Here is a 13234-nt window from a genome sequence, read left to right on the forward strand (position 1 = left end):
CGCGGGGCGGCTGGCGGCATTAGAAACACAAAGGACAGAGAGGCGCCGGCCCTGGAAGTGAGGGCTGGGACGCCGGGTGTGGGGTGCACATCCCGGGACACTGCAGGGTTTAGCAGCACCAACAGAAACAGAGTTAAAGTGGCCAGAACATCAGTGGAGAACGGGCCGCGATCCCTCTGTTCTGCGACAATGCAGCCTCTGCTGCTCTGACCCTCAGAAGAGGCACAGCAAACCGCCAGGGAAAGCCGCCAGAGAACAAAAGCCTGGAAATACCGGCTCACAGCGTGCCCATCCCCATCCCCCCTCGCAGGGGACACGGAGACTCTACCCAAACAGGGTTGCCTGAGTATCGGCACGGCAGGGCCCTCCCCCAGAAGGCAGGCTGAAAAACCAAGCCCACATCCCTAAGATCCCTATTAAAACAAGTGCGCACGGCCTGGGTCCTGGTAAATAATTTGGGCTCTGGACAACCCTGCAACCTCTCCTCATCAGAATGACCAGAAGGAGAAATCCCCCCCAGCAAAGAAAAGACAATGAGGCTGTGGCCTCTGCCACAGAACTAATGGATACGGATATAACCAAATTATCAGAAATGGAGTTCAGAGTAACAATGGTCAAGATGATATGTAGTCATTGACCAATTTCATAACCACGATACCAGCCCTACAGGGGATATTCAGGGGGGTTCTATAAAAGTAAAAAGCCCGCAAGAGTGATACACAACAGAAAGTCACAATCTATAGAAACAAAGACTTTACAGGCAACATGGCATCATTAAAATCATATCTCTCAATAATCAGTCTCAATGTAAATGGCCTAAATGCTCCCATAAAGCACCACAGGGTTGCAGATTGGATAAAAAGACATGACCCATCCATTTGCTGTCTACAAGAGACTCATTTTGAACCTAAAGATAAATTCAGACTGAAAGTAAAGGGATGGAATACCATCTTTCACGCCAATGGACCTCAAAAGAAAGCTGGGGTAGCAATTCTCATATCAGACAGATTGGATTTTAACTAAAGACTATAGTTAGAGACACAGAAGGGCACTATATTATTCTTAAAGGATGTATCCAACAAGTGGATATGACAATTATAAATATATATGCCCCCAACAGGGGAGCAGCAAGATACACAAGCCAACTCTTAACCAGAATAAAGAGACATATAGATAAAAATACGTTAATAGTAGGGGACCTCAACACTCCACTATCAGCAATAGACAGGTCACCTAAGCAGAAAATCAAAAAACAAACAAGAGCTTTGAATGCTGTACTCGACGAGTTGGACCTCATAGATATATATAGAACACTACACCCCAGAACCAAAGAATACTCATTCTATTCTAATGCCCATGGAACATTCTCAAGAATAGACCATGTTCTGGGTCACAAAACAGGTCTCAACCGATACCAAAAGACTGAAATTATTCCCTGCATATTCTCAGACCACAACGCTCTGAAATTGGAACTCAACCACAAGGAAGAATTTGGAAGAAACTCAAACACTTGGAGACTAAGAACCATCCTGCTCAAGAATGATTCGATAAACCAGGAAATCAAAAATCAATTTAAACAATTTATGGAGTCCAACGAGAATGAAAACACAATGGTCCAAAACCTATGGGATACTGCAAAGGCAGTCCTAAGGGGAAAATACATAGCCATCCAAGCCTCATTCAAAAGAATAGAAAAATCTAAAATGCAGTTTTTATATTCTCACCTCAAGAAGCTAGAACAGCAACAGAGGGACAGGCCTAATCCACGCACGAGAAAGCAGTTGATCAAGATTAGAGCAGAAATCAATGAATTAGAAACCAGGAGTACAGTAGAGCAGATCAACAGAACTAGAAGCTGGTTCTCTGAAAGAATAAATAAAATTGACAGACCACTGGCAAGACTTATCCAAAAGAATAGAGAAAGGACCCAAATTATTAAAATTATGAATGAAAAGGGAGAGGTCAAAACCAACACCAATGAAATTGGAAGGATTACTAGAAACTTTTATCAACAGATTTATGCCAATAAATTAAGCAAACTGGAAGAGATGGAGGAGTTCCTGGAAACCTATAAGCTACGAAGACTGAAACAGGAAGAAATTGATTTTTTAAATAGGCCAATTAATTATGAAGAGATTGAAACAGTGATAAAAAAACCTTCCAAAAAACAAAACTCCAGGACCGGATGGTTTTCCTGGGGAATTCTACCAAACATTCAAAGAAGAAATAATATCTATTCTTCTAAAGCTATTTCAAAAAATAGAAACAGAAGGAAAGCTACCAAACTCATTCTATAAGGCCAATATTACCTTGATCCCCAAACCAGACAAAGACCCCATCAAAAAGGAGAATTACAGACAAATTTCCCTAATGAATGTGGACATCAAAATTCTCAACAAGATCCTGGCTAATAGAATCCAACAGTACATTAAAAGGATTATCCATCATGACCAAGTGGGATTCATCCCTGGGAGGCAAGGGTGGTTCAACATTCGCAAATCGGTCAGTGTGATACATCATATCATCAAGAAAAGACTCAGGAACCATATGATCCTCTCAATAGATGCAGAAAAAGCATTTGACAAAATACAGCATCCTTTCCTGATAAAACCCTTCAGAGTGTAGGGATAGAGGGTACATTCCTCAATCTCATAAAAACCATCTATGAAAAGCTTACAGCAAATATCATTCTCAATGGGGAAAAGCTGGGAGCCTTTCCCTTAAGATCAGGAACACGACAAGGATGCCCACTCTCGCCATTATTATTCAACATAGTACTAGAAGTCCTTGCAACAGCAATCAGACAACAAAAAGGGATAAAATATATCCAAATCGGCAAAGAAGTCAAACTGTCTCTCTTCGCAGATGACATGATACTCTATATGGAAAACCCAAAAGAATCCACTCCCAAACTATTAGAAGTTATAGAGCAATTCAGTAATGTGGCGGGATACAAAATCAATGCTCAGAAATTAGTTGCATTTCTATACACGAATAATGAGACTGAAGAAAGAGAAATTAGGGAATCCATCCCATTTACAATAGCACCAAAAATCATATGTTACCTTGGAATTAACTTAACCAGAGACGTAAAGGGTCTATATTCTAGAAACTACAAATCACTCTTGAAAGACATTGAAGAAGACACTAAAAGATGAAAAATATTCCATGCTCATGGATCGGAAGAATTAACATAGTTAAAATGTCCATGCTACCCAGAGCAATCTACACTTTCAATGCTATACCGATCAAAATACCTAGGACATTTTTCAAAGAACTGGAAAAAATAGTCCTTAAATTTGTATGGAACCAGAAAAGGCCCCGAATCGCCAAGGAACTGTTGAAAAGGAAAAACAAAGCTGGGGGCATCCAAATGCCGGATTTCGAGCTGTACTACAAAGCTGTGATCACAAAGACAGCATGGTACTGGCACAAAAACAGATACATAGACCAATGGAACAGAATAGAGAACCCAGAAATGGACCCTCGGCTCTTTGGGCAACTAATTTTTGACAAAGCAAGAAAAAATATCCAGTGGAAAAAAGACAGTCTATTCAAGAAATGGTGCTGGGAAAATTGGACAGCTACATGCAAAAGAATGAAACTTGACCACTCTCTCACACCATGCACAAAGATAAACTCTAAATGGATGAAAGACCTCGATGTGAGACAAGAATCCATCAAAATCCTAGAGGAGAACATAGGCAACACCCTCTACAACATCGGCCAAAGCAACCTCTTTCGTGACACATCTCTAAAGGCAAGAAAAACAAAAGATAAGACGAACTTGTGGGACTTCATCAAGATAAAAAGCTTCTGCACAGCCAAGGAAATAGTCAAAAAAACTAAGAGGCAGCCCACGGAATGGGAGAATATATTTGTAAATGATACTATAGATAAAAGACTGGTATCCAAGATCCACAAAGAACTTCTCAAACTCAATACACGAGAAACAAATAAATCATAAAATGGGCAGAAGATATGAACAGACACTTTTCCAATGAAGACATACAAATGGCCAGCAGACACATGAAAAAATGTTCAAAATCATTAGCCATCAGGGAAATTCAAATCAAAACCACACTAAGATACCACCTTACACCAGTTAGAATGGCAAAAATTGACAAGGCAAGAAACAATAATTGTTGGAGAGGATGTGGAGAAAGGGGATCCCTCCTACATTGTTGGTGGGAATGCAAGTTGGTACAGCCACCTTGGAAAACAGTGTGGAGGTCCCTTAAAAAGTTAAAAATTGAGCTACCCTATGATCCAACTATTGCACTACTGGGTATTTACCCCAAAGATACAGACGTAGTGAAGAGAAGGGCCAGATGCACCCCAATGTTCATAGTAGCATTGTCCACAATAGCTAAAAAGTGGAAGGAACCGAGATGCCCTTCAACAGATGACTGGATTAAGAAGTTGTGGTCCATATATACAATGGAATATTACTCAGCTATCAAAAAGAAAGATTTCTCAACATTTGCTGCAACATGGACGGCACTGGAGGAGATAATGCTAAGTGAAATAAGTCAAGCAGAGAAAAACAATTATCATATGGTTTCTCTCATCTATGGAACATAAGAACTAGGAAGATCGGTAGGAGAAGAAAGGGATAAATAAGGGGGGGTAATCAGAAGGGGGAATGAAGCATGAGAGACTATGGAGTCTGAGAAACAAACTGCAGGCTTCAGAGGGGAGGGGAGTGGGGGAATGGGATAGGCTGGTGATGGGTAGTAAGGAGGGCACGTATTGCATGTGCACTGGGTGTTATACGCAACTAATGAATCATCGAACTTTACATAAAAAACCAGGGATGTACTGTATGGTGACTAAAAAAATATAATTTAAAAAATATTTTTAAAAAATTGGACAATTGTATTTACCTATAACTCTTCATTAACTTCCACTTTCTAATATCACATTTTAATTGAAATTAGCCTTTTGGGGCACCTAGGGGGCTCAGTTGTTAAGTGTCTGCTTTCAGCTCAGGGTGTGATCCCAGGGTCCTGGGATCGAGCCCCACATCAGGCTCCCTGCTCTGACAGGAGCCTGCTTCTTCCTCTCCCACTCCCCCTGCTTGTGTTCCCTCTCTCGCTGGCTATCTCTCTCTCTGTCAAATAAATAAATAAAATCTAAAAAAAAAAAAAAGAAATTAGACTTTCGTTTTTATAGATGTTGTATATGGATGGGATTGTAGAATGTTGGAGAACAAAAATAACCAAAAACGTATCTTCCATATTTATAATATGGCCCCATATTCTCTCCACCGAGAGCCTCTCTATCCCTGAAACCTCACTGAGTATCTGCATATCCTTCTAGATAGTCTACATTTATACACATAAATGCAAAGACACTCACACATATACATGTATTTCTTTTTAAGAAATCATTTCATATATGTTGTTTTGCAAGCTACTTTTTCCCCCTATAATATCTCTCCTTTTTCATAGCAATAAATTTTCATTTTTATCTAGTTTCCTATCCATATTGGAATTTCCCTAAGTTTTTCAAAATGTATAAGACAGCTGGTTTGTCCAAACCAGAATCTTCATATCCTTTGGTTGTTATGCCCGTTAAGTCTCTTTGATTCAAACTACATGTTTTTTCACTGACCCTGAAAAAAAACAAAACAATGGAACCAGTTTTCTTAAATTTTGTTCCACCTTTTGGATTTTGTTTTGGTGTCAATTGACTTGTTTCTCTATGTCTTGTATTTCCAGTAAGTTGAAATTTAATTCTAGAGACTTGATGTAATCGAGTTCAAAAGATTCTAGGATACACTATAAGTTATATGACAGCATATCTGGAGACTTTATATCTGGTTGATTTAGCCTCAATTACGCTAAAATTGTTCACTGTATTAGGATGATGGCAATCTAATCCATCCATTCTTCAGTTATATATATTTGTCCTTTAGTGACAAAAACGAGTGATTATTATGGTGTTCTGGAAACTGCAGGAATATTCCATTCTCCATTAACCATAATAATAATTGTAAAATAACACCTTTAACAATTGATAATCCTTATCTGAATCAATAATTGGTTAGGGTTTGTAGAAAGATGATTTTCTAATTATATTTTATTTACAACAGTAGAAATTCCTCTATAAAATAAACCTGGTCTCCCCATCTGAGTCTGGGTAGTTACCATATCCAATCATGTTTCTCCTTTTGCTTAAATGTCTTCCTATTGTTTCTAAAATAAAGTAACAAAAGTTTTAACATGATTCTGGGCATAGTCGGTTGGGCATCTGAGCCTTGTTTTTGACTCGGGTGATGGTTTCAGGGTCATGAGATCGAGGCCTGTGTGGCTGTGCTCAGCTCTCTTCTCCCTCTCCCTCTCCCTCTGCCCCTCCCCTCTGCTCTCTCTCTCTCAAATAAATAAATAAATCTTAATAATAATTAACAAGACTGCAAACTCTAAAGGGGCTAAACGTATTTTACTTTGTGTACTGCTCTATTCCCAGTACCCTGCATAGTGCCTGATGCATAGCCCGCCCTCAGTACCTATGTGTGAATAAATGAGTGAATGAATGGCAATCATACTGTGGCTGCAAAAGCTAAGCATTCATTGCACGCAATCGATTTGTTGATTGGATTATTCTTACATTATTCATGCATATATTTGTGCAGTTTTATTAAAAGACCATCTGTGTGTTTTCAAGCATCCTCAAGCATAGAGGGGACAGAGACACAAACAACTGAAGTTAGTGTGCAATAAAATAATTGCTACAATGTGGGTATGTATGCAATGTCATAGGAAAAGCAATTGCTTCACCTGAGAGTTAGGGGAGGCTTTGCAGAGGAGGGAGATTTTCAAAGAAAACAAGGTAGGAGAAAGAATTCTATACAGAGTACAACATGCACAGAGAAAGAATCAAGAGAAAGCAACTAATGTGCTAAAAATTACAAGCAGTTGCATGTTCCTAGGGCATAACTAGGAGAAGGGGGTGTTTTGTTTTGTTTTTTAACGATTTTATTTATTACTTATTTGACAGAGAGAGAGAGCACAAGCACAAGCAGGGGGAACTGAAGAGGGAAAGGGAGAAGCAGGCTCCAGATTGAGCACTGAGCCAGAGCTGGGGCTCCATCCCATGACCTGATGTGAAGGCAGATGCTTAACTGACTGAGCCACCCAGGCGCCCTGAGAAGGAGGTTTTGATATTTACAAATTATTTTAAAATGAAAAATATACGAGGAGATACGATTTTCCCTCCTTCCAAGATAGGAAAATTGAAGGGAAGATATTTGCTAAAAACCCTCAATGCCATCGTTAGAAATACAACCCGAATCCAGAAGGTGCTGGCTTTATTTGGCATGGCGACCATCCTGGTTCCCTAAAGCAGCCAGCTTCTTTGAGGAATCCTCTATACAGCAAAGTCTTATTAAGCCAGTTTTCACCATCACAGACATAATTCTGATTCCCAGTTAACCTTCCCATCATATTCTCTCCTTTGCACTTTAAACTTCTTTCAAATCAATTATTTTACTTTTTCGGTTTTGTTTCTTTGTCTCAATGTTGTCCTACTGGAGAGAATAGTTCCAATCTTATTTTAAGGGGATAAACTGAGAATTAGGTAGAAAAATACTTCTTGGAGTAGGTTCTGCCGCTTTTGAGCTCAGAAATAATTGTTCCCAAGTAAATAACGTTAGCCCCTGATATGCAGTAATTAATTGAAAATAACATAATGCACAGTCCAATATTGGTTACCCTGTTTTCATTCAAAAAAAGCTGGTGATTTGTCACCTAAAGTTTTTATTGAAAAAATTTTATATGTTTAAAATAAAAAAGGATAAGGAAGAAAACACACAAAAAAAATCCATGATTATTCCAGCACCTGACAGAGATTTAACGTAGAGCAAATTATATATGCATATGATTTTTCAAAAATTAACAGTACAGAAATGTAAATATTAACGTCCCTCTTACCCACTTCCAGGGACTTCCCTTACAGTGTCTCTCCCAAGAGATGTACCTCTCCCCTATTTCTTGTATCCTTTCAGACAAACAAACAAAAATTAAAATTTATGGCATATATAGATCCTTTGAAAATGTATACGGCATACTGTTATTTGATATTTTCCCTTTAAAAATAAAATGAATAATTAAATATATTTATTGGCATTTTTTCATATCACCTCATTCACTTTAATGGCTTCATAGTTCATTGTTCATATGAACCATTATTTATCTAATTTGCCCCTTTAAACATCTTCATTTTTGCTATTTTAAGTGATGTGGCAATGAATACTGTTTTAAAAACACCTTTGTTGGGGTGCCTGGGTGGCTCAGTCATTAAGCATCTGCCTTCAGCTCAGGGTGTGATCCCAGCATTCTGGGATCGAGCCCCACATCAGGCTCCTATGCTGGGAGCCTGCTTCTTCCTCTCCCACTCCCCCTGCTTGTGTTCCCTCTCTCGCTGGTTGTCTCTCTCTCTGTCAAATAAATAAATAAAATCTTAAAAAAAAATGAAAAAATAAAAACAATAAAAACATCTTTGTCTTCTTATAGGATTATAATGAAAGCATTACTTTCTATGTCTAAAGGTAGAAATGCTGAATTTATGTGAATATATTAAATTTTTGATACCTATAGCCAAATTGGCCTCCAAAAAAATGTACTGACTTACACTTTCATCAGCCGTATATAAAAGCACTTGTTTTCCCACAGTGTTGCCAATGCAAGATGTTAGCAATCTTTAATACTGCTAAAAATGTTTAATACTATTAAAAAATGATATAATATTGCTGCTTTGATTTACATTTATTTAACTAAATTGAGCACAGTGATCACTTTTTAAATAATCACTAATTGAATATTTCTGCAGATAAAAATTATAAGGTTTTTGTTTGTTTGTTTTTAGTCCCCTGTTATGGAGTATTCCAAATTTCAAGCATATATTGACGAGCTTCTAAAAGTGTATCAAACTTACTAACAATGGTATTTGAAAAATTTTTCGATGGTACATTAAATCTTTTTATTTTATAGCCATCTATTTATTTTTACATGGATTTGAAAAGGCACATTTTCCACTTATGATACAATTTAAAGTTTCCGTTTAAAATACATTTAACTTTGAGGGGCGCCTGGGTTGCGCAGTTGTTAAGCATCTGCCTTCGGCTCAGGGGGTGATCCCAGCGTTGTGGGATCGAGCCCCACATCAGGTTCCTCCGCTGGAAGCCTGCTTCTTCCTCTCCCACTCCCCCTGCTTGTGTTCCCTCTCTTGCTGGCTGTCTCTGTCAAATAAATAAATAAAATCTTAAAAAAAAATAAAATAAAATACGTTTAACTTTGAAACTGAGTTGATTTAAAATAATTAAATAAAAACAATTAAAAACACTTTTCGGGTAATCAAAAATGAGAAAGTCCATATTTGAGAGACTGAATTTTGGTATACCATGGTTTAATCAATGTAGTAGTCTTAAAATAGAATATACTCTGATCATGCAAAGTAAAGCCACAAGCTAGGATTAGAGTTAGGAAATGAACAATGGACATATGCTCTGTTAAATAACAAAATTCAGCCAAGTAAATTTGAAGACCTAGTTGGCTTTATTGAACAATTCATGAATGAGGACGCAGGACCCCAAATGGCAGGTACAGAGGCAATCGGAGGAGTTGTACAAAATGGAAGATTTTTATAAATGGGGGGGGGGGGGGTAGGGACAAGGAAGTTATTAGCATAATGGAAGGATTGTCCCAGAAGAGGCTGTTTCCAAGTTGTCTTATCATGCTAATTATCTCCTCTTTGGGGGATGGAGAGAACCCAGGTGACAGACTTATTGGTGTTGATGGAGAAAAAAGTTCCTGACTGACCTGTCAAGGCTACATGTCTGAGGAGGCGGAAACTGGAATCAGATTGGGTATTAAGACCCCGTTTGGGAACTCTGCCGAAGAGACACCATTTTGGGCCTGCGGTTTTTCAATATATAGGATGTTTCCAGAGCCCCCAAAATAACAAAATAATACTTATTTATTTTGGTTATTTAAAACGCATCTCAGAAATCGTATTATTCCACTCATAAATAATTCATTACATATGCATAACAGATAGACTTTTTAATCAATAGAACCACAATACCATTATCAGTCAACATTAACAATTAACAACTCCTTAGTATAAATTTTTCCAATGTCTATTTTGTTGCAACTCTCTGAAAAATATTTTTTAAATTGGATCCCAAATTCCAAATCCAACATTTTTCACACTTTGCTGTTGATATGACTCAAATAAAATACCGTGATTTTAATTTCTGTAATCTCCACTTGAATCGAGGTTTAGGAGACTTTTGAAAGATGTGAAGTACTATATGGTTTTCTTTGCAAAAACTTGACTGCTTCCACAAAACTGACAGCATAAATGTTTGTTGATAATACTTAGCCGCGGAAAAAGAAAAACCGGAGTCAAAAAGGAAATCGGAAGTTTAAAAGAAGAAAAGCGGGTGCTTTTGTGATATAGGCTTCACTTCCTACAGATAAATGGACATGAAGCCAAGAGACCTGCCTCTTGAATTGTCTTCCTGAGTTTGCTGGAGGAGGGGCTGGATGTGGAAGCAAAACCCTGAGGGTTGTTGAAATCATCAAATGTCTCTGCTGTTTTGTAAATTACGTTATTATATGCAAAGGTAAGCCTACAGAACCCAGCGAACTAGCGGAAGGAGTTGAGATTTGCTCCAGCTGCAAATCACAGTTTCTCCCTTACTAAATTAAAACAAACATTATACCATGCCTTTCTTTTCTAAAGCTATTGCGTGGGAAGTATTGATTAGAAGAGGAAATCAGAGGGGACTCTATTTTATTAGAGAAGGGAAAAGCTTTGAGGTTAGTAAATAAAAATAAGAGAAGTTAATATGGTTAATATAGCAGAAACTGAAGCAGTCCGCAAACCTTGTCAGAAACAAAGATAAGGGGAACTAAGGAAAAAGAATACGTTACTGGAGAATAAAAATCAAGAGCTAGAGACATAGTGGAGACAATCACATGGAGTTGATGTTTCACTATCGGCTGTTCCGAGCATATGTCAATTCTTGTTGCTTTCTCTATGGAATCCTTTACTTATGCCAATAAAATCAGAGTAAAAGAAAATGTATTTTTAAAGTAAACAAACTCTCTTCTGAAGCTTTACACGGTTTAGTTCTGAATCGAAAGGAACATGTATTCTTCCAACAACAAGGCAAAACCCCTGGGTTTCTTCACCCTTTTTAGTGACCATCTCTTATTACTTGAGTGTGTCCCACAGGTGGCTGTCCTTTACATTCAGCAGCTTATCAGAACCTTCCCCAGTAAGGCTTTGGGATCTTGAAGAGATTGTTATCCTGTCCCTCATTCAACTCTCCTGATAGAGCATTGATCTTCTTGGTTTTGTTTTGTTTTGGCCAAGTCTCAGGTGACAAATATTCCCCACTATATCAGGTAAGTGTGCAATCATTCACTGATTGTTTAAAATATGCCCTTAGACTTTCTTCTTTCGTGTCTTTCATTACTCTTCAAAAAAAAAAAAAAGCTAAATCTGGTAGGCAATTAGTTAGTGGTACCTAAGACTCTATAACATTATAAATTCACCCAGATTTAGATATATAAAAGAAAAAATAATCTGAATTGACCCTTCAGTTTTCATGCAATGGGAAAAATAAAAACTACTTATTAAATATAAAGACAGACATAATGGTATTAATTGCCAGAGAAAAAAATTCTCTTAGTTTTGCTTTTTGCATCCCACGAAGTAGGTTTTTCCAAAAAAGAAGCCTTCCCCTAATAAACAAAATAATAAAAATAAGAAACTTGTGTTTATTGATAATTTCAGTGCTTCTGAACAGTACCATTTTTCTCACCTTATTAATATAAAAATCTTCCATCTTGATTGACATACATTATTTGCTTCATGAATTAGGTAGAGACCGACATAATTTTAGAAGAAAAGTCTAAATGCACAACTTTAAATTACATTTTATCACCAGACGATTCCATTTTGTAAAGGGATATCACTTATTTCCTCTTCCTAGAAATACACTTAGTAAAAATAACAAAGCAATTATACTCTTTTCCAGGATCCAGTATTAAATACGAAAGAAAAAAAATAGCCTGTATAGAGTTATTTTGCACAAAATCACAAAGCAAAATGAATTTAAAAGTAAAAGATTCCTTTGGGATGTATATTATATTTTTCTTTTTTGTTGCTGTTCTGATTTTTTTAAAAAATCGCTCTCTGTCGAAAGTAGGGTCTCATAGCCAACACATTTTCATTGTCTCATTTTCTCTTACAGGATCCTGACGTATTTCACATTTTGCCTTAGATATAATATTCTGCTGGAGTTTCATTTCATTGTCCACATGAATGCTATTCCGTTCTAACCCAACTCTATTTCATTTCCGTGAAAGATACTGAATTTTAAAGTAGTCTTTTATAAAAGTTATGCCCCTAACACAAATGAAACAACTCTGGAACACAAAACTGAAAAGGAAAGGGGAACTTGTGGCCAGGTAGCAAAGAAATAGGCTAGACCTGTGGGGTCGGGGCTGTAGACGGTACCTACCACGTGAGCGTCCTGGAAGGCATCAGCCTGCCTTTGTGGGCAACTCAAACTCACTGGTCACATCCTCAGAAGTGAGAGGATATATCAGATTTTCTAGAATCTCTGATGGCGAGTGTCTTACCTGATGCTCAGCTTCATTGTGAGCGATATGAGCGAAGGTAATAGATTTCCTCGTTGCAAACTTGACCATCATTATCATTCCATTCTGCTCAGGTCCGTCAGAAGTCTAATACCAATAGTAACCCGGCTTCATGGTTTCATTAGCCATTAAATCAAATCTAGCATTGGGCTAGAATCATAGGTAGGCTTTCATGCCCTCTGCTGGATGCTCAAAGAAAACGCTGACTCCTCAACAATTAGAAAAGCCTCATTTAAAAAACGAATGCTCTTTAACATTAGAAGAAAAAACTCAAGTCTTATTAGAATTAAAATCTGAAACACCAGGCTAAATAGAATTTTAACAATTTATTGGTGAACTAAAGATTTTCAGAGATGAGACGACAGAAATGTACAGCTTTATAGTTTTAAATTTCCTTTTTAAATGTTAAAATAATCATATGATCCAAAATAGTCTTATTATTTTCAGTAGTTTTCAGTGGACCATAAAGAGCATCTGCTAGAACTTCTAAGTCTCTGTCTGGAGATCAGAGCAAAGTAGTGGAAACTCTAATATCATTAAAAAATCACACTCAATAA

Source organism: Ursus arctos, unplaced genomic scaffold (assembly GCF_023065955.2).
Source record: "Ursus arctos isolate Adak ecotype North America unplaced genomic scaffold, UrsArc2.0 scaffold_4, whole genome shotgun sequence".
NCBI lineage: Eukaryota > Metazoa > Chordata > Mammalia > Carnivora > Ursidae > Ursus > Ursus arctos.